Below are 22,886 nucleotides of genomic sequence, written 5' to 3'. Positions count from 1 at the left end.
TCCGTGCACTAAATGTAGCAAAATCTGTTTATAAAGTACAGGTTTACAATTTTGCTACCCTCTCACAAAGAGGAAATCTTCCCCTTAACCTCAGAATAGCACTCCCTACTGCATCATTTCCAATAGCCACCCCCTGACCTCTTTGGGTAACATTACCCATTTTGCACTAATAGCTTAATTATTAAAGGCTTGATTTATTACCAAAATAACAAATGCCAGAGGAAGGAAAATTTATGGCATCATTCTCCATTCAAATTTCAGAAAACTTTGTGGGCACGACTGAATAACTAAATTTTATAATAGCAAATACTTTGGAGGAAGCTTTCTGCTTCTGCAGTCCCTTGGGCAGCCAGTGACGCGTGACCCATTAAAATTAGTGGGCAGAAAGTCACGACTGTGGATAAGCAATTTCCCAATATTTTCTGAAGTGGAAAATTTCCCCTGTTTTTCAAGAAAACTTAAGCCAGCAATTCTGTCATTTAGTGCAACCTGAGTTAAAGAAAGACTGCTGCAAGGTACTTAAGACTCTTCCTCCAGTACATCAAGTGGAAGGAATAAAACAACCACCATCCTTCTGATGGGTGTTAAAACTAACAGAGGAAAGGTAAAAAACACATTTACTAACTGAAATAAAGTACATTTCAATGATTTATCAGGCTTTAAATGAATGCACTATTATAATAGAACAGCTTCATTTTCCTTCTTATTTTCACAAATACCAAATTAGGATTTTCAGAGAAAGTAAATATCTTTCACCAAAAGCCTTCTTGCAAGGCTTAGTTACAAAACTTATTTTAGTTTCTCTGACAAGTTAAGTTCTACAAGTATTTTTTGTCCAACTTCCCTTTGATAAATTTCTCCCTACTTTTGATTTCTCTTTCCATTATCTGTACCTTACTCTCCTCAGTGCCCCAGGTTTTCCAATGATTCACTATTGGATAGCAAGAGGAATGCTTCATGAATGTGAAAGGATGAGATGTCACTCCCCACTCATTGGGATTCCCTACTTACTGGTTTAGTTTTCTGCGCCCCTATTGTGGTGCACTCCCAGTCCTCACACTGTGCTCTTCTTCTTACCCCTACATTCTGCTTTACTTCCCTCACCCCTGCTTTGTTCTGTTTCCTGGCCTTCCCCACCACTGTACTCCCTGCCCTCTCCTGCTAACCTCTCCCTATGGTCATCTACTCAGCTGCACGCCTTGCTGTTCTTTGCTCTCAGCCTTCATCTCCCATTGCGCTCTGCTTCTCACCCCCCTCCTCGCTCTGTTCTACTTCTCATCTCCCCACTTTGTGCTAATCCCTGACTTGGAATGTGATCATTGTGAACACAACTGAGCTGCAGACTATAAATCACTCATAAGCAATGCCACAGGAGATCCACTAGTAGTTATGTATAAATAAATATACTTAACATATCATTGACGTAGCATAGATCAGGGCACTTAGTGGGAATGAGATCCCAGAAAGTATCCTTTACTAATTACAAAAGATAAATGGTAGGGACAGAATACTAATCCAACAATGGAAATATAAATATTCCTACCTCTTCGCGCCCCTTTTTCTAGTCTTTGATCCTTGTTGTTTTGTTTCTTTGTTCCACCCTTACAGTACCATGTACTGAGGCTGTATAATTAATGTTACCTACCATCTTTCTCTTTTTCTCTCCACATTTGTTGTCAGTCAGGATCAAACAAGACTATTCAGGCACAGCCTTCAGTCACTCTAGTACTACTGGTCTCCAATTGTCATCAGTAGTATCTGGGGGAGGTACTGCAGAGACGGAGGATGGCTACAGCGAACAGGAATTAATTTACAGGGAGCAGGGTACTGGTGTCAGACAGTGGTGATTAAAAATGACTAGTCTCAAACTCCAAAATTGTGTTGCATCTACAATGTCCCTCTTGTCATTGCTTACTCAAGTTCTTCAGTATCTCATTGATCTAGGACTTGGAACCATTCTTGATGACTTCTTTTGAATTCTTTCCCAAACACTGCTGTGTTTTTTGCAACTATGATGGCCAGAATTAAGAGAGAAAACTGTACATTTTAGGGAAGTGTGAGAAAGGATTGGTGTAACCATGCAAGCCTGGCCTTTGCTGAGGCAGAGACAATGAGCTCACCGCCATCTGTTATTACACCGGATGCAGGACAAATTCCAAGTATCACAAGACTAGTCATCTAAGAAAGCCCTCCTCAAAAACCTTTTCTTTTTTTTTTAAGTAATGTAACATCATTGTCTGCTGATAAAAGTTTTTAAAAACTTTAAAGTAAATGTTTTTCATTTACTCTTAATTAATGAAAAACATTCATTTTAATTTTTTTAAGTGTGGTTGAAATAATAAAAACAAATTAAGAACAAAGCTTAAAATGGGAAGAGTGTACTATATATTTAAATCTAGGTTGTACAAAGGTTGTAGTGTCCTTTTAAGTCTGGACACTCTTCACCTATTTCAACAGAGGGAGCTCTTCTAATGCTATGGCCCAGGCTGAACTAGTCCTATGTACAGAATGTGAGGCTGATCTATGGAATGTCAGAACTATCACTATAATGGTAGTATTCGACACTGTTAATCCTCACCAAACACTATACAACAAGCTGGACTAGCCAGTGCCCAATGAAGCCTGATTCTGCAGATACTCACGCTTTCATCTCCTAGCTCAGTTCCCTCTCAATCTCTTGTCCCTCCATCAGTTAATATGATATTGTGATGTTGCAAGAACAGAGTTGCTCTCTATGTTATTGTAATACAACTTTCCATAGAAAGTTTAAATTTAATTTGCATTTCAACCGCACGAGAAATGATTGATAACTAGCAAGAGCCACTACCAAAATTTAAGGCAAGTAATCATATTCTTTACTAATGACCCCCTGATACCTTACTGACATGGATAGTTTAGTAGCAGTGGATATTGTCCTTTATCCTCAGTCACACTGTATAAAGCTTTACTCTTTAAATAATCCGTGTGGTAGAATGGAATTTGAAGACTGCTTCAATCACTGCAAACATGACTGCTCATTGTGAGAAACAACAATAACTTTAAGCTAAAATAATCACATGGCTCACCACTTCTTTGTGCAACATAATTTTTCTTTTGTTCCAAGATTACTGAAAAGATTTTACACTGGTTTAACACTGATAGAAGATTAGAAGATTAAAAGGAAGAATGAAAACTCCAATATCAATATTTATCTTGAACATATATTTGTACATATTAATCAAGCAATTAAATGGTTATGATAGCAAACTGAAGAAATCAGGGACAGTCAGCATGGATTTGTTAAGGGAAGGTCGAGTCTGACTAACTTGATTGAATTTTTTGAGCAGGTAACAAGGAGGGTCGATGAGGGCAATGCGTTTGATGTAGTCTACATAGATTTTAGCAAGGCTTTTGACAAGGTCCCACAAGGCAGACTGGTCAAAAAAGTAAAAGCCCATGGGATCCCAGGGAAAGTGGCTAGTTGGATTCAAAATTGGCTCAGTGGCACAAAGCAAAGGATAATGGTTGACGGGTGTTTTTGCGACTGGAAGGCTGTTTCCAGTGGGGTCCCGCAAGGCTCAGTACTAGGTCCCTTGATTTTTGTGGTATATATTAATGATTTGGACTTGAATGTGGGGGGCTTGATCAAGAAGTTTGCAGATGATACAAAGATTGGCCATGTGGTTGATAGTGAGGAGGAAAGCTGTAGACTGCAGGAAGATATCAATGGACTGGTCAGGTGGGTGGAAAAGTGGCAAATGGAATTCAATCCAGAGAAGTGTGAGGTGATGCATTTGGGGAGAGCAAACAAGGCAAGGGAGTACACAATAAATGGGAGGATACTGAGAGGTGTAGAGGAACAAAGGGACCTTGGAGTGCCATGTCCACAGATCCCTGATGGTAGCAGGACAGATAGATAAGGTGGTTAAAAAGGCATATGGGATACTTTCCTTTATTAGCCGAGGCACAGAATAAAAGGGCAGGGAGGTTATGCTAGAACTATACAAAACATTGGTTAAGCGACAGCTTGAGTACTGGGTACAGTTCTGGTCACCACATTACAGGAAAGATGTGATTGCACTAGAGAGGGTACAGAAGAGATTTACGAGGGTGTTGCCAGGGCTGGAGAATTTTGGCTGGGGTTGTTTTCTTTGGAAGAAAGGAGGCTGAGGGGAGATTTAATTGAGGTATATAAAATTACGATGGGACTAGATAGAGTGGATAGGGAGGATCTATTTCCCTTAGCAGAGGGATCAGTGACCAGGGGGCATAGATTTGAAGTAATTGGTAGAAGGATTAGAGGAGAGCTGAGGAGAAATGTTTTCAACCAGAGGGTGGTGGGGGTCTGGAACTCACTGCCTGAAAGGGTGGTAGAGGCAAACACCCTCAGCTCATTTAAAAAGAACTCGGATGTGCACTTGAAGTACCATAACCTACAGGGCTACGGGCCAAATGCTGGAAAGTGGGATTAAGCACGATAGCTCTTTTTCAGCCGGCACGGACACAATGGGCCGAATGGCCTCCTTCTGTGCCGTAACTTTCTATGATTCTATGAAAGGCAGGTACTTTTAAATTGGGAAGAATGGGACTAAGATATTTCATGAAATGGGAAACCAGATGAAGAAATTCAACATTACAGAATTTCAAATATATTTACGATCTGCATATGGTATAATATCCAAAATTACAGTTTTATTTTATTTTTAACCTGAATTCATAAGGGCCATCTTATATTTAGGATGTGGCTTATTTGGGATTAAAGCCGATAAGTAAGGTTTTTTTAAAATGTTTTGTCTTTGTTTAGCTGTGCTGCTGCAATTTCACACTGTAGTGATGTTTGGTGAAGTTTTGACCACACTATCATAGCTTTATTAGTTTTTTTCTCAGTTGAGTGGATTGATACTATTTCTTGGTTATTTAGCGAGTGCTGTTGATCTTTGGCAGTACGCCAGAAATGGAGAGCACATTTTTGAGAATTTCTCCTGGTTCAGCCTCAGTGAATACATGTTCCTTTTCAGATTGGGCTGTTATGATTTAACCAACATTGATTGAATGAGGTGTCCAGGAATGGGGTGGGGGAGGGGTCCTGCTGCTGTCATCTGTTTGGTTGTACCTATGGGCTGCTACTGGGAGGAAATCTAGCAGCTTGTTTGTTCATGGGTTCAGGGGATAACAAGTTATTTTAGGTTTAAACAAGGTATACCTCAAAATGTACCGATCAGAAGATAAGTCTCTTGCTCTTTGTTTTCTGTAACTGTCAGCAAATGCAGAAGAAACACAGCGAGGAAGAGCTTGATTCTCACAGGACACATTGAAATGATCTTCGTGTGCTAAATTGTAACTAGGAAATCAAATGAGTGTTGTTAACCTCCCCCTCCCCCCTCCAAGTACACAGTTAAAATAATCTCACTTCCCTTTCCTGCTCTGCCTCTGGTCTCCATTTGAACAAACAGAGGAAAAAAAACTGCTTTCGCTAGTATCAAAAAAAAGTAACATTGAACTAGCTAAACTAGAGAGAACTAGCTGCTTCTCCGACTACTGTGAGAAGTTACTGTACCACTGCAGTTGTTATAACCACAAACCTTATTTGAATGCTTTCTAAATTTGCACTTCACAATGAGATGTTTATTTTATTGGAGCTGTCAAAATCAGCCACATTTCCAAGTAGGGGTTGTAACCATAGTGTACAATCACTGTGACTATTCACCTATTAATGTGCTGCAAAATAACAAGAACGTTCTCCGTTCTGAGCTTTTTGGCTAGTGTCACAGGTAGACCAGGCAAGATAGTCAGGGAAGATAGAATCTATGCTTAGGGATAAGGTTGGTGTAGGTTTTTGCTCCAGACTGCCTCCCCTGAGTGCTCCATTCATACAGGATACTTAGGTTCAATGTTGTTCTCATTCTGCTTTCTTCCTCCTCAGTTGTGTTCAAAGGGGTAGTCCACATTTTCAATAACCTCGCTTCCCAACCAAAATGCTCACACTCCAGTGCAGACTCCGCTGTTGTTTGGGCTATCAGAAACGGTTACCCATTTCCTTAAGGAGTTACAAACAGAAGAAGTCCATCGGTCCATTCGGACCCTACAAATGGCAATCACTCAGGTCAAAAACCAAGGTCCAGACAGGCAGTGAAAAAGCAGAGGATATGACAGGGTCAACTTTTCGATGCCCTACTCCCAAACAGTGCCTGACAAACAGATGCAATGCAGAGGAAAAATGGGCACTAATCCTTTGCTATTCTGCTCCAAAATAACCCTGCAAACGGACTTCTGCTATTGCTTTTTGGGTATCTGTTTGAGGGACAGGCTGGTATTGTCAAGAAAGATCTTTATTTTTGCTTTTTTGAATACATTTTTTTATTGCTGCTTCTGTAATTGTTGCAGAGTGCTGTTTGTCCTTTACACATAGGGATGGAGGCCACATTCAGTACTAAGCCATCCATCCTTCTGTGATGTGGCTTATTTAGAGGCAGATGAGAGGAAAAACCACAAGCCCCCTCGATAGCTGCCAAAGTCATTCACCTGGAGCTTTCCTGAGCAATTAACAACTGTTTCCCTACTACAGAGTAGGAATCCCCCCCACCCCCTCCCTTATATTATTACTACTCCATGCCAGCTGGAATAAAATGTGAAACCGCACAGTCAAACCAGCACCTTCCTACCATTCCTGCATCATAATTTGTAGTAGCCACATTTGTTTATCCTGTTTCTCCAACTCCTGCTTGGCCCTCTTACCAGCTCCCTGTGACAGACTGCAGAACTGCTCAGACTGCTACTTGTGGTGCTACCACCATCTTAGTTGTACGAACTGATTCACATGGAGACTAACAACACAGCTTTTGGCATACATAAATTAAACTACAAACTGACCACATTTCATCAAAAGCTGGTACTATGAAAATCCTGCCGCATTACCTTTCAGAAAATGAAGATCTTCAGGGTCGTATGGGGCTTCCATTGGCCTCCCCTTTAACACTGCTGCTGCCTTTAAAGCCCAAGCAGCACTGGGACTTACTCAAAGGATCTTCATAGCACTCAATAATGGGCCTCCAGCAGTGCCTGACACCCACCCTCCCCATGAGGGCCAGCAGAAGATCTTGGTGCTAATTGTCATCCCGAGTGCAGTGTATTTCCAGTGTGCTAATGTCCACATTGCTCCTGGTCACAGCTGGGAGAGCACGTTCCTTTATGTCTCCTGTAGAGTATCCAGTCAACAAAATTGGAGAGAGGGGGAAGAAGCTGTGGTTTTTGGCATAATCCAATGGATTTCTACAGAGAATTTAAAGTTGGACTTCAGGATTTGGGTCCAGTTGACTACCTTACTACCAGTATGGTTGGAACAAATGTGTAGATCATCTCCTCAAAACAATCATTGTTTCTCATGGTGGTGGAGGAGGGTCATGTCATATTAATGGCTATACTTTATTATTCTCCGCTTACAATTCTTCACAACCCAACACAAATTTCTTTGTGTTCTTACTGGAATTCATACTGCACACAGGACTTGCGGGAAAATTGGGATTTTCTCCATTATTAATCACCCCACCAGCTGCATCATTCCCAAATGTTAAAGGCGTATTATTAAAATAGTGCTGGGATTGGCTCATTTTTTGATCATTCCCTCCAACAAAATCCTATTTAACAAGATCGCACATAACATCGCTCATTGTCAATTTAACTAGGGGTAGTTAACATCTACATGAAATGGGTAATGAACCGCTTATTTCCAAAAGATATGAAAATATAGCGAGATGACTGCTCACCAATAATGAACAGTCACTTTGTTTTTCTGTTTCTTTCAATCTCCGCCATCTGCTCTGTGAGAAATCACTTCTTGCTTGAGAATTGTTTCCAACCCTATTTTATTCTTTTATATTATGTTAACACTTTATGTTGTGCTCCGGGCATTAACATGTCTTTTGATCCTGGTGTCTAACCCACTGCAGTTTAAGGACTAAGTAGGTTTCTGTCATCTTTCTAATACAGTACTCCACAATTCCCCTTTGGTTTCCTTTTCATCTTGTGTCCTTTTCAGTCTTCCAGCCTAGGTGTCTTGTCACCGCTTTTCAGAGTGTGAATGATGAATAGCAATGGCTTACAGAGACATAAATTACAACGGGATATCAAAGTGATGTGGATTATATAGGCTGACATGATTTAATTCAGCATAAACCCTCTCTGTTCATCCATTTTATATTATATTCATATAGTACAGTGTTAAGGATATGTATGGTTGTGATCCTTTTGTGACATGTGGGGAAAAAGAGTGGTCAAAGAAGAGGAAGCTAAAAGGGAAGCTGTTAATAGATATTGGGGGCATGTCAATGTTGGCGATGCACAGAAAGGCTTCTGTGGTAGTAAAGGCTCTCAATGCTGTAACAGTGAGAACCCTGCACTAGAATAAAACGGAAATAAATAGCAGAAAATAGATCACTGCTACACAAACTAGAAGTGTTATACATTCTGATATCTCATTCCAACAGAGGATGATAACTGGTCATTTCAATATAGGTCTCAAAACATCCATTTTACATAGGAGGTTGGTGAGCCCTCTACCCCGATTGCCATTCTATTCTCACTATATGAGAATTGTATCTTGTAAATTCAGCAACAAAGACATTGGGCTTGTGTGGTCCAGTCAGGTGTTGGGTTTTCACTCATGTTTTCTCTATTTTGAAACCCCTCAATGCCTGAAAGCCCCCACGAGTAACTCCCTTGAGCAAGAGACTCAACTTAAGTGACCTCCAATCTACACAGCTGCTAAATGGGTCCCAATATTGCTGGAAAATCAGAAGTCCTGTGTGAAAATACTCCAGCCCCTCTCCCATCTACAGGAATTACAAACTTCAGACACTGGGGCAATGAAAGAAAGATGGACACTCCCTCTGTAGCTGGCCTTTATTTAAGGGTTGACTGTGGACAGCTGTGAAAACCCTTAAAGTGTATTATTTTCTTCCTACACTCTTGATTCACTGCACTTGTATGCTTTGTTTTCAGGTTGAGGTACAGATCATCCATGATCCAATTAAATGGCGGAGCAGACTCGAGGGGCTGAATGGCCTAATCCTTTTCCTATGTTCATTTGTGGTGCCATGGCAAATAATGTCATTCCTTAGCAACATTTTGGGGCACTGGTTGGAACAAATACCCAGATGGTTTATTTTGATTTTTGCTCAGCAGTCATAGTCGGAGGGAGTGGGACCTTTTCATGTACAGGCAGGAAGGGAAATTGGAAAATCCACCAATGCAGCTCTCAAACACATGCTAGAATTTGGATACCCAGGGGCGTTGGTGTTGAAGAGCCCTAAAATCAGGGAGAAAATGATTTCAAATCTTTTTTCTCAAATTCAGAAAGAAACCATAATTGCGTCAAATGTTATTACAGCTTTTATAAATATTTGCTTTCCGTTTTACAATTATTGATCTAGAATGTATTAGATTGAAAAATATTTTTAAAGTGCACGTGTCAAGAATGTGCAATAAATTAAACAAAAATAAGAAGTATCATGAATTTTCACTGGTCAAGTGCTAAGGAAATATTTAAGCATGGTAACAAGTTTTAAAACAAATCTTGTGCTCGAAAAGTCATTTTCAAAATGTTTATGCGATTGCTTGTGGTGGAATTCCAACACTGTGATCAGCAGGATTGTAAAACCCTGGTCCATGCGCTCAGAATAGCATCAGTTTGTATTCGTTCTGAAGATGGTGTTGATTCAAGACAATTAAAATCGGCTCAGCTGATCTCTGCTAAAACACATTACGAGTGAGGCACCAAAGGGCTGCCGGGTACTCGTGGAACTGTACGATTCAGCACCGACAGAAGAGGAAGAGAGAAAATAAAAAATTGGAGGAAAAAAAACTAATGAGCGTAACTGGTCATTGGTCTGAATCTAGTCTCAGAAGTCATTGAGTAGTGACACATACACAGTAGTTTCAGTGATGTGAAACATTGGTAACTGGAGGATCAAAAACAATACGAATGGAATACAATCAAACTGGATGCTTCATCTGTCATTCCACAAAATTGATATTTTACAAACTTCATGCTGCAGATATGTTCAAGTTTTGTCCTATAAATGGATAAATCAATTTGTATAAAATACATACGTATATAGGTAGGAAAGAGAAAGATACACACACTCTGCCATTCAGTAAAACACACACAAATTTGTTTTGTTACTGCATGCTGGTAACATTTGCCAGTCAATTAAGTCTACTTCAACAGCAATAAATATCTTTAAATATCATTCACGCAACAGTGACTAATTTGAAAGTAATTAATTGTGTGTGAAGAGCTCTGAGACATTCCTGAGAGACATGATAAAGGCCCTATATAAATGCAAATCTTTCTTTGTCACATTCATGATGTTGGTTGGTTACATATGAATTATGAAACTACCTTGAAATGTAAAAGTTTGCAAGTGAACTAAAATTAATTTTGACAGTTTGAAATATCTTTTAACCCCCCTATCTGCTGAAAGTACTGACTCCCGCTAGGGTACAGTTCCACAGATGCCTGCAGCTCTCTGGTTCATCACCCAAGTAACTATTCATTTCCTGTGAGCCTAGACATATATATTGGGAGGCTATTAGACTGTGGAGGTTATCACAGCTCAGAACAGGAATCTTAGGGTTGCAATCAGGTGTGAGAATGCTGGCTGATTCTTTTCTCCTTCTCAAGGGCACGGAGTCTCAAATTAGGCATTTCAACAGTTGCCCCAGTTGAGATCAGCTAACTCAGTGCGGAGCAGGACTTGAACTTGGGATCTTTGGCTCTGTATGGCTCAATGCTACTACCAGACGATAACTTTATCTACTAGACCAAGGAGGGAAGCTCTGTAAATATCTCTAGCTGGTATTTGTTCATACGTATTAGAGTTTGCTTAGAAGTAATTTGTTAAAATATATTGAAATATAACCAGTGAATAAATTAGAATGCCTTTGAAACCAGACCCAGTGGCAATGCCTGGACTATATGTATCTATGTTATATAATAATGTACAACACTCTAACCTAGCCATTAACATATTTAAGTTGGAAAAGAAGCATCTTCCGAACTCAACCAGTGTGTCAGCACGCAAAGATGTAAGAAAATCCCCCCTTATTTAAATGTATTTAACAATCTTATAAATGATCAATTTCTTGAACCTTCCTTAAAGTATAGCTTCATACCTTTTATTTGTTTTCAGGATGTGGGTGACCTTGGCAAGACTGCATTTACTGCTTATTCCTAATTGCCCTGAGAAGGTGGTTGTAGGGTCTTCTAAGCGATTGCACTATTTCAGAGGGCAATAAGAGTCAACCACATAATGTGGAATGGGAGAACAACTACAATATTTACATGAATTATAATACAATAATAAATGCGGTGTACGCAGACCTCAGGTATCATTGTTAACAATTCTCTTCTAGAGCAGAAATTTCCAAGACACAGCCCTCAACCCAGTCCAGCCCTGGCCCATGTGTTCCCATTAGCCAGCACTTAAAGCCCCAATTGGGTTGTTTTCTTTGTGTGCTTGTGCACACAATTCTTCACCTGGTGTCAGTTTTTAGAATCCCTGGAAAAAGGCCTTGGAAAAAACTCTTCCTTGATTGGTGGATTTAGGCCAATGAGGGAGTAGCTTTTATTCACCAATCAGAAAGCAGCTTTCATCAATCCTCATCAATGTTCAAAGAAATATCTTCATCCCTTCCGAAACTTCAGAGAATGGACAACAGCATGGAAGATCGCAGAGGCAAAAGCTGCAGCAATCACAATGGGTGGTGAAGATGGCGGAGATTGCAGTGGGAGATGGAGGCAACAGAGATCACAGTGGTCAGTGAAGGCAGTGGAGCTCATAGTGGATGGTCAACATAAGTTTGATGTATTCTGCAAGCTTTATATGGATAATAATTAAGTATAATTGGAAAGGCACCTAAAATGACACCTGCTGGTGCTCAGGTTTGTGGACACAAATTGGGAAGGGAGGCCAATGATATTGAAACTTTTCAAAATTATGTTCCTGAAGTGCTTTTTTAAAATCATTTCCTTAATTTGAGAACAGTTCAACCAAAACTATGGTGTTTTTCTGGCATTTTACTTAAATGCAGCAATATTGACAACCAAAGTAATAATACAATAACTAATAAAAGGGATTTGTGAAAATAATAACACTCTCCAGAATGAGTGGGTCAACACTGCTGCCTTGCAAAAGCTTCAATCCACAAGCTTCTAGAGGGAATCCATTCATCATCTCCTTTAAGAGTGCTTTGGGAATGGTATATAAATTCCATCCGTACACTCACACACAGCTTCCTCTTCCTACACCTTATAATACCATATACTGCTTTACCTTCAGTTCTCTCTGAACCCATAGGCTGTGGCTGTATTACTATCTCAAACGTTAAGTGATTTGTTAGCATTCAGATTTGCTCAGAATCTGTCATTTAACTGTTTCAGGGGCTTTTATGCCAAACGTATGGTACTAGTGCAAACCGCACTAGATGCAGTAAGTGCAGAAAATCTTTTTTGTTATTTTCCAGGACTACTTCACCTGCTGTACACACCATATAAAACCAGAATATCCTGGGGGGAAATAAAGCCTAGATTCATAGAATGTTGCAGCACAAATACTGCCCATCAAGTCTGCACCAGTGTTTTTCTTCACGGGAGCCACCTAGTCTAATCTAACTCTTCTTGCTCCTATATACTTCCATTTTCCTCTTTTTCAAGCAACTATCTGATTCCCTTTTAAAAGAATTTATGGACTTTGTTTCAACAATAATTTTCAGCAGAGAATTCCACGTTCTAATCACCCTTTGTATATTTTTTATTCCATCCTCCCCTTTAATTCTTCTTGTGATCAGTTTAAAGTTGTGTCCTCCCAGCGCTGTCTCGCTGAATAACGGAAACAATCTATTGCTATTTATGTCATCATAACCCTTCAGGTCAGCTCAGTGACAAAAGCCCCAACTTCTCAAGTCTCTCGTCATTACTACAACCCCTCATTTCTGGGTAACATCCTATTGAATCTAAGCTGCACTTTTCCTAATGCTTTTATATTCTTCCTGTTAAGGAGGTGCTTGATGAGACATGGTAGAAGGAGCACCGAACCCTGACCTGGGAGCACCAACATTACAAAAAGTTCATGATCAAAGCAAGCTCATTCATTTTACTCTGACAATGGATTTCACTTCAGACATATGCTCAAGAGGCAGTGGGAGGCAGTAGGGGACGAAGTCAATGCCAGGCACATTGCACCATGAACATGGTGGAAGGGTCAAGAACCAGAGGACATAGATTTAAGGTGATTGGCAAAAGAACCAAAGGTGACACGAGGAAGAACTTTTTTTACACAGCGAGTGGTTAGGATCGGGAATGCACTGCCCGAGGGGGTGGTGGAGGCAGATTCAATCATAGCCTTCAAAAGGAAACTGGATAACTACTTGAAAGGAAAAGATTTGCAGGGCTACGGGGATAGGGCGGGGGAGTGGAACTAGCTGGATTTCTCTTGCATAGAGCCGGCACGGACTCAATGGGCTGAATGGCCTCCTTCCATGCTGTATCCTTTCTATGATTCTATCTCAGCACCACAGCCAGATCCCTCACCTAAATCAACTCCAGTCACAGAGCACAAAAAAATGCTCCCCCAAGTATTCTATCATTCCATAACAACAGCAACTTGCATTTATATATGCTCCTTTAACGTAGTAAAATGTCTCAAGGCGCTTCACAGGAGTGTTATCTGTAAACATCAAAAGCTTTAATTATTGCCTTAATAAGCAGTAATGTTCTACGCAGTTATGTGAATTGCGCAACATGATAAGAACGTAAAAAGCATGGTATGGAGAAAGGCCATTCAGCCCATCAAGCTTATTCCTTTCACTCAATCTCCTGAAGGAGCTGACTGGCTTCAGATAAAACCTCCAAGTCGATAATGTGATGTGAAATCATTCTCCCTGAAGGTAAGTGTCCTAGGCCCAACCATCTTCAGCTGCTTCATCAATGACCTTCCCTCCATCATAAGGTCAGAAATGGGGATGTTCGCTGATGATTGCACAGTGTTCAGTTCCATTCGCAACCCCTCAAATAATGAAGCAGTCCGAGCCCACATGCAGCAAGACCTGGACAACATCCAGGCTTGGGCTCATAAGTGGCAAGTAACATTCGTATCAAAAAAGTGCCAGGCAATGACCATCTCCAACAAGAGAGAGTCTAACTACCTCCCCATGACATTCAATGGCATTACCATCGCCGAATCCCCCACCATCAACATCCTGGGGGTCACCATTGACCAGAAACTTAACTGGACCAGCCATATAAATACTGTGGCTACAAGAGCAGGTCAGAGGCTGGGTATTCTGCGGCGAGTGACTCACCTCCTGACTCCCCAAAGCCTTTCCACCATCTACAAGGCACAAGTCAGGAGTGTGATGGAATACTCTCCACTTGCTTGGATGAGTGCAGCTCCAACAACACTCAAGAAGCTCGACACCATCCAGGACAAAGCAGCCCACTTGATTGGCACCCCATCCACCACCCTAAACATTCACTCCCTTCACCACCGGCGCACAGTGGCTGCAGTGTGTACCATCCACAGGATGCACTGCAGCAACTCGCCAAGGCTTCTTTGACAGCACCTCCCAAACCCGCAATCTCTACCACCTAGAAGGACAAGAGCAGCAGGCACATGGGAACAACACCACCTGCACGTTCCCCTCCAAGTCACACACCATCCCGACTTGGAAATATATCACCGTTCCTTCATCGTCGGTGGGTCAAAATCCTGGAACTCCCTTCCTAACAGCACTGTGGGAGAACCTTCACCACACGGACTGCAGCGGTTGAAGAAGGCAGCTCACCACCACCTTCTCAAGGGCAATTAGAGATGGGCAATAAATGCCAGCCCCGCCAGCGACGCCCACATCCCATGAACGAATAAAAAAGAACAGAATAAAACTCAGGCTAGCAATCCTATCTTACAACACACCAGTTACATTACATAAATTACTTAACCTATGGTCCCAGTAATATTTGAACCATTCCTCCCAAAGTACTTGATTGTTTGAGTTTTAATCCCATTCTTAACCAGATATTTATCTGATTTTTATTTAAAAAGAGTTACCAGTCAGTATTGTTTTAGTCCTAGAAATATTTTTAATTTTAGTTTTAGTCTTGAATCTGAACCTTGTTTTCTTTATTTATAGTCTTTGGAACAAACTTACTCCAATTGTGTTTTATTCCCAAATTTTAGTCTTGCTGTTGGAATTTTTTTTTGTCAAAATCTAGATTTTTGTTTTCCATATTTTTGTTCTAGTATTTTAAGGATTTTTTTTTCTAATTTTTTTAAATTTCTGTTTTAAAAAATGTCATAATTGTTGTTTCACTTCTCACACAACTCACAAGCTCACAAGAAATGTTGAGAAATAACAAATTGGTGTTTGACTGACACTAAGGGCCCAATTTTAGCAGGGCTGCGGGTTCTCGGCGGATGGGCAAGCGGGCGCGGTGAAATTAGTGGGTTTCCCACGCGATCGTAGCAGGCAAACCACTAATTGGAGCCACTTACCTGCTCCTCCGGGTTCCCCGCTGCTGATCTGCGCGTCGGGCAGGCTGCACATGCGCAGTAAGATCTGTCAGCTGGAGGCGCTCTATTTAAAGGGGCAGTCCTCCACTGACAGATGCTGCAACCAATAGCAAAGATGACTGCATAGAGCAGCCCAGGGGGAAGGCTGCTCCCAGTTTAATGATGCCTCACCCCAGGTATCAATACATGGGGTGAGGAGGAGGGGGAGGACAGAGATCTTCCACCCGGCGGGCGGGAGGAAGCGGCCCGCCTCCGCCACCAGGAAGGCCTGGCTCGAGGTGGCAGAGGGGGTCACCTGCGCCACCAACATATCGCCCACCTGCACACAGTGCAGGAGGCGCTCCAATGACCTCAGTAGGTCAGCCAAAGTGAGTACACGTAGTCTTTCCCCTGCACTCCGTCTGCCACATCACTGCCCCCACCCCACATTTCCTTCGGCACTGCCAACACTACTCTGTCACATCACCCCTCATACCCACTCAAACCCCATCCTCATCTTACCTGCACCTACTCACCTCGCCAGTACTCATCCTGCCACTACCACGCAACCCAATCCTCATACAATCTCATGGCTCTATCCCATACTCACCCTCTCGTGCATCTCTCTCACGGCCAGCCTCACTCAACCTGCCACCACCTGTGCTGCAGCCACAGGGCATGCATCACATATGTGCAGTAGGCAGCGTAAGGCAAACGTGTCGTGAGCATGAAGGGGATGCACAAGGGTGTTTGAGGGTTTGTCATGGTTGTTACTTATATTGAATTTCAGAACAACTCACATCACACATTATATTGGCACCACTACTGCCATGTCTTCGCGATTCCTGTCCGGTTTGTGCAATAATGCCCGCTCCTGGGTATCACTATGAGGACCCACCACTGATGCCACCCATTGTGTCACTGCAGAGTGGCTGTAGGTGTATTTGCAGGGCTCTTCTGCGCAGACGACTGAGAGACATTGGCGATGTCCCCGGTTGCACCTTGGAAGGCTGCGGAGGAGAAGTTCAGGAGGGCAGTGGTGACTTTGACAGCGACAGGTCGGAAGATGGTGCACGGGCGAGCCAGGAGCAGCTCGGCATGAAAGAGGCTGCAGATGTCCACGGCTACATGCCGAGAGACTCTGAGCCTCCGTGTGCACTGCTGCTCAGAGAGGTCCAGGAGGCTGAGCCTCGGTCTGCGGAACCTGTGGCGAGGGTAGTGCCCTTTGCGACGCATCTCTCTCTGCGGCAGCCCTCCCTCCTGCTGTACAGGTGGATGTGTCACAGCACTCTGTTGTGGAGCTCCACGTGTCAGAGGTGGACGGCGTGGATGGCGAGGCTGGTGAGGCTGGTGATGCTGTTCGCCCTCCGAGGAGGTCATGACTGCAGCTACGGCGGCCCCCATCCGCAAGATGTACATCTGAGGGGGTCCGCAAGGTAGGTACATGTCTCCGGACCCCGGGGTAAGTGTGCAGGTTGGTGACTTTGACCATCAGGAGAAGGGCGGTGGAGGCCAAACTTTGTCCCAAGTGACAGAGTGGCCTCCTGCAATGGGTGAGGGTCTCCCCCCCACCACCTGTCAAATGGACCTTTGCGGCTGCCACAGGCTGACAGCTGCAACACGTCCATTCGAGCTGGGAGTGTTTCCCCTGGTGTAGGAAACAGTCCCGTGTTGTTCAAAAATCCCACATAGTCCCTTAATCAGGTCAGTTAATGACCTGAAATATCAAACTAAATATTGTCAAGTGGCATCCCGCTGGCTTTAATTGCCTGCGGGATTCCCACCAGCGGGGGCTGCGCGCGCACGCCGGCGCGTCAGCGGGGAACCCGGAAGTGGGCAGGATCGAGGCGGGATCCGGTCCCGCTCCTGGATTTCGCGATTTTTGGGGCCCCCCCGCCGAGAACGCACCCGATAGCGGGTGGTAAAATCGAGCTGTAAGACTTTATTCTTTCAATCAATTTCCAACATCTGCATTAAAATAAATGGAATAATACCTCCATTAAAATAGCAGAGAGAGAAATTTGATAGAGCACATTAAGTGCTTCTAAAACAACATCAATGACAGTTCTTTCCAGCCTTAAATGTATTAAGAAATTCTGAAAGATTTTTAAGTGCAGTAGTTTAGACTGCAATCTGTGCCTTCATTTCTAGCTCCTCTGTGAAGCTAGTTTCAAATAAGGTTACAGAACAAGTGTAATTTTTACAGAGCTAGCATCTAAGCTATAATGTATTTCAGTTGTCATGATTCCCAGCCCTGGACCCTTAGGCCTTTGCAGGCTTTGGCTATGATTTTCATATATCTCAAGTTAATATCTCTCCTCAGACTCTAAATTTTAACTTAATTACCACATTTGTCTCTCAGCAAGCACTGTACGATGGCAGAAATGTAATTTCCCCTGAAGTGATAACTAAGTCAAAGACTAAAGTCTAATTGGTTAACACTTCCGTTGCTTTTTCATCTAGTCCCTGCCAGTTCAACTGATCAAAGTGCAACTCTCCTGTTCCCAGGGGGTGCTACCATATTGTGGTACCAAAGGGTCTGTAGTAAATGAGAACAAGTAGCAGCAACATACTGCTTAATACCTACTGGATATATAATATGGGTCAACACAAACATCTCAGAATTGCTCTCTCAATGAAAATACATTAAAATACAGTCTACTTCCCATTGGGAAAAAAATAATTCAAGACAATATTTATGAGATCCCCTAAATATTCTCAAACATTTTCATGAAGAGCAACATTTTCGATATGCATAACTTGGTAGAAAGTCTTATTTTCTGGTCACTGCAGAGCATAGGATATTGGAACTGACAATGAGATATCACATATCACCGCTACTTTTTCATGACCATGAAAGATACTTATTTCACTCCTGCCAAGTTTGTATAACTGTTAAATCATGTCTACAGCACACAGCCACCAATTAATTTTTAAATTTAAACTAGAACACGATGCATAGTGCGGACCATTAAAGGTTTACTCAATGCAGCAATTTGATTATAATTAAACTGCCATGAATCAACACACCACCAAAACAGTGTCAACAGATTAAAAATTTCTGCTGTATGGGAATGAAAAATATTTTCATCGCACAGAGGAGTAACATTTAAGTGAGTTCAAAAGTGAAAGTCGCAATTCACATCTGTGAATTACTGTATGATTTAATGGACGTTAGCCACTTCAGTGCTCTAGAGTTTATTTAAAGGTCATGCAAAGATTTCAGTGAGCGTTCATTCCTATAAAATTAAAAGATTACATTAAAAAATTAAAATCTCACCAGTGACAGAAAGTTCCAGGCACAGGTACTCTCTATCAAATATCTTCAATGTCCTGCATTTTGAAGACTGGACTTCCACACTGTACTCTAATATCAGTAGAATAACACATTCTTTTAGTAGATTCCCTTGTGTATTAATAAATAGACTGAAAATTAATAGCTTCTCCTGGACTATACCACTAATTTTGGCTGGTATGTTTGAGCCAATAGGTTTGAATAGTATAAATAATCACTTCTTCTGTTCCATCAATCATCATTGTAAAATTTCTTAAGTTCAATGTTTAAATATGTACAAGTTTTAGAACATCAACATAAAACATTAAGTCAAATATAGCTCTAGACAAAAGAAAATAGGAACCAAAACAGGGTTGGAGAGGTGGCATTCTGCAAAGGAGCACCAGTGTATAGTAGCACAGAGCAGAGGGGCTTGCTAACCTCCTCTCATGACAGTGCAATATAGAGAGGTGGCATGGAGAGGCTAGGGGATAGATTTTCAACTTGCCACCCAGGTGTAAAAGTGGCATTAATGGTTAGAACTGCCCAAGTTTATAATTCCATTGAACACAATGGAAATAAAAATCAGGCTGTTGATCCACAGCACCAGTTTCATGCCTGGTGACAATCAAAATCTACTCCTAGGTCTCTCCTCAGGAGACAGGGAAAATCAGATGGGCTGTCCCTATTGTGTTGCTGCTGCCACAGATTTCCCAGCAGTGAGCTACAAACAAAATCATGATGGCCTGGGAAAAGCCACCCTCCTCGTCTGTTACTCACGGAGGCAAGTGGCCCAGGGTGGAGAACCGCACGGGCTGTGAAGAGGACGCATGCCTTTGTAGTGGGAGGAAGGACAACACATCTTAAGAAAAGACCTCTTTTCAATCATCAGAAAGGTGTGCTTTGTAGTTATTCTGGCAATTTTCTCCTCTTCTTTCCTGAAGGCTTTGGATCTTTGCTGGGGTTATAGTCCCCCAGGCATTGGTCAGCTTCTGTGCCTTGTTCAGAAGCCATTCATCCTGTGTGAACCTAGACACTTCCAGCATGGGTCACTAGTCAGCATTCAAGAGCACGAACCCTGGCTGATTTTCACTTACCTAGGTTATGAACACAGAAGCCAATTGTTACACGCCCCACCCAGTGTTCAGCTGAGATCAGCTGACTCAGCACCTACTAGAGATCAAACCATGGGCCCTCCTGGGATGTACGGCTCAGTTACACACTGGATAAACTCGCTGAGCCATTGAAGGTACCAGCGATGCTTTCCAAGGGAAATGTTCTTTGAGCAAACAGGTCCAATGAGACAAGGTGACTTCAGGGCAATTTCAGATTTAATCAGGCAGTGATACTAATTTAAACATTTTAATTTACTACTGCTAATTTAGATTGCGTTGTTGAATTGGTGATTAGAGGCTTGATTCAATATTGGGAAAATCAGAATGAAAGTGGCTCATGTTATTAATCTCAGTGAACACTTTTTAATTTGTGCTAGTTAGTGAATCAATGCCCCACATATTAAAGCGCATGGCACATGAAACTGCACAGGAATCTAGTCGGTGCAAGGGACACAAATGCAGACTGTGTATCAGCTGAAATGTTTGCCTCTAATTTCCAGACTTGTTCGGTTATTGCAGTGTAAAATGAACAGCGTGATCCGAAATTCCATGGGCGATGATCCCAGTGGTTGCACTGGGATGGGGCTTGCCATTGCCCTCCAATACTGACCACTGCCAGAATTTGCAGGAACAGTGGGAACGCACCTCATTTGCATGGGCCAGGTAGGCACAAATGTCACTTTGGGTGCATCTTTTGCACCTGCATGCCCCATACACCTGGAAACTGGAACACCTGCTACCTGTGGGGAAGAGATTGCCTAGCTACCCCACTCCCCTACCCCACCCCACCCTCAACCCTGCTGCTACTCTGATTCAGCAATTATTTTCTTTTCAAAAATTTCCTAATCAGGAGTCCAGTTTGCTTTCCAGGCCTGTGAGGCGCATACATGTGCCCTTATGGAGGCCATCACACTTGACTTGGCGTACCGGCTGCCACTACTATGCTGGGTCCCTTTCCATACCCAGAACCAAAAACCCCTGGTTTAGGGAATGCTTGTCCATGGTCCTTCCCCCAGCCCATCATTTACCTTGTTCCACCCCTTACAAGTCAATGCGGAAACTGCCAGGAACAGCAGAGACCGATGGAACTGGGTCTCCCCCATTTCAATGACAGTTCTGCTAGTCTCCCACTGGAGTAAGTGGGAGATCACTGGAACTCAGGGCCCCTTTTTTTTGTATTCAAAAAATAACTACAGGTGTGGTACCACATAATTAGATTCTAGCCCCCACCCCCACCCTCACTCCTGGCTGACCTTAGCTGGCTTAAAGTCCCTCATAACCCCACCCACAAGGCCATTCTTCCACACATATTAAAAGAAGTTAGGGAAGAGATAGCAGAGGCACTGTAACATATATATAAAAATTCATTCAAAAAGGAAATAGTGCCAGAGGACTGGTGGACAGTTAAAGTGATTCCTATGTTTAAAAAGGGAGATAGAACCAATCCAGGGAACTATAGAATTAGCTTAACGTCAGTGCGAGGAAAGATAATGGAATCCTTCCTCAAAGAGGTAATAGAAAAACATCTAGAAACCGAAAATATAATAAAGAATAGTCAGCACGGATTTCAAAAGGGAGGGTCATGCTTGACCAACTTTATTGAATTATTTGACGAAGTAACAGAAAGGGTAGACAAGGGTAATATAGTAGATGTAATATATTTGGATCTTCAAAAGGCCTTCGTAAGGTACCGCATAGTTGACTCATGAAGGTCAGAGCATGTGGAGTCAGGGGACAAGTAGCAGGACGGATAGCAAGCTGGCTACAAAACAGAAAACAGAGAGTAGGGGTTAAAGGTAGTTACTCAGACTGGCAAAAGGTGGGAAGTGATGTTCCACAAGGATTTGTGTTGGGACTGCTGTGATCCACTGTTTACATAAATGATTTGGACTCGGGAATCAAAAGTACAATTTCAAAATTTGTGGGTGACACCAAATTGGGGGATATAGTTAATACTGAGGAGGACTGCAACAAAATACAGGAAGACATTAATGAACTTGTAGAATGGGCATGTAATTGGCAAATGAATTTCAATATAGATAAGTGTGAGGTATTACCTTTTGGTAGGAAAAATAAGGGGGCCACATACTGCTTGGATAATAAGAGTCTAAATGGGGTTGAGGAGCAAAGGGATCTGGGGGTACCGATACGCAAATCATTAATAGTGCGCAGGTTAATAAGGCCATGAGAAAAACAAACCAAGCACTGGTGTTCATTTCTAATGGGATAGAATTGAAAAGCAGAGAAGTTATGTTAAACTTGTATAGAACCTTGGTAAGACGACACTTGGAATATTGTGAACAGTTCTGGTCTCCATATTATAAAAAAGATATAGAGACACTGGAGAAGGTGCAAAAAAGATTTACTGGGATGATACCAGAGGTTATACCTATCAGGAAAGATTGAGCAGGCTGGGGAAAGTTTTGATAGGGTAGACGTAGAGAAGATGTTTCTACTTGCGGGGGAGACCAGAACTAGGGGCCATAAATATAAGATAGTCACTAATAAATCCAATAGAGAATTCAGGAGAAACTTCTTTACCCAGAGAGTGGTAAGAATGTGGAACTCGCTACTACAAGGAGTAGTTGAGTAGTTGAAGCGACTAGCATAGATGCATTTAAGGGGAAGCTAGAAAAACACATGAGGGAGAAAGGAATAGAAGGATATGCTGATAGGATTAGACGAAGTAGGGAGAGAGGAGGCTCATGTGGAGCAGAAACACCAGCTTAGACTTGTTGGGCCGAATGGCCTCTTTCTGTGCTGTACATTCTATGAAATTCTATGTAGTGAGCATAGATAGTGAGCATCAACAGATTATTTGATTACGGAAGACAAAACTTCTTCTCACCTGAAGTCCACACTTTTCATGTACCTATCTTATGGAAACCATTTAATGTCCTTACTGAGCTTGCTGCCAAAGGAGGTTACCTTTGGTTTCTGCTATGTGGACCCTGAATGCACTATATGATAAAT

General features: G+C 42.2%; 1 protein-coding gene and 1 long non-coding RNA gene across 5 annotated transcripts in view; one reads left to right on the top strand and one right to left on the bottom strand.

The window, feature by feature from the left end:
* The window catches only part of ptprea (protein tyrosine phosphatase receptor type Ea), a 228,849-nt gene that overhangs the window by 67,400 nt on the left and 138,563 nt on the right, over positions 1–22,886 (bottom strand). Inside the window, exon 1 of one of the 3 annotated variants that reach the window (XM_068002367.1) lies at positions 1,646–1,940. The exons of 1 other annotated variant lie outside the window; for it this stretch is intronic. The gene's annotated coding sequence lies outside the window, so the exon portion shown is untranslated. Of the gene's footprint in view, positions 1–1,543; positions 1,603–1,645; positions 1,941–22,886 lie in introns of those variants that run through there. One more of the 3 variants, XM_068002368.1, reaches the window with a different exon arrangement.
* The window catches only part of LOC137340091 (uncharacterized), a 214,605-nt gene that overhangs the window by 100,001 nt on the left and 91,718 nt on the right, over positions 1–22,886 (top strand). The window lies entirely within an intron of this gene.

This window comes from Heptranchias perlo, chromosome 21 (genome assembly GCF_035084215.1).
Source record: "Heptranchias perlo isolate sHepPer1 chromosome 21, sHepPer1.hap1, whole genome shotgun sequence".
Lineage (NCBI taxonomy): Eukaryota > Metazoa > Chordata > Chondrichthyes > Hexanchiformes > Hexanchidae > Heptranchias > Heptranchias perlo.
The sequence above is the reverse complement of the archived record's forward strand: the minus strand, read 5'-3'. Positions and strand labels throughout refer to the sequence as shown.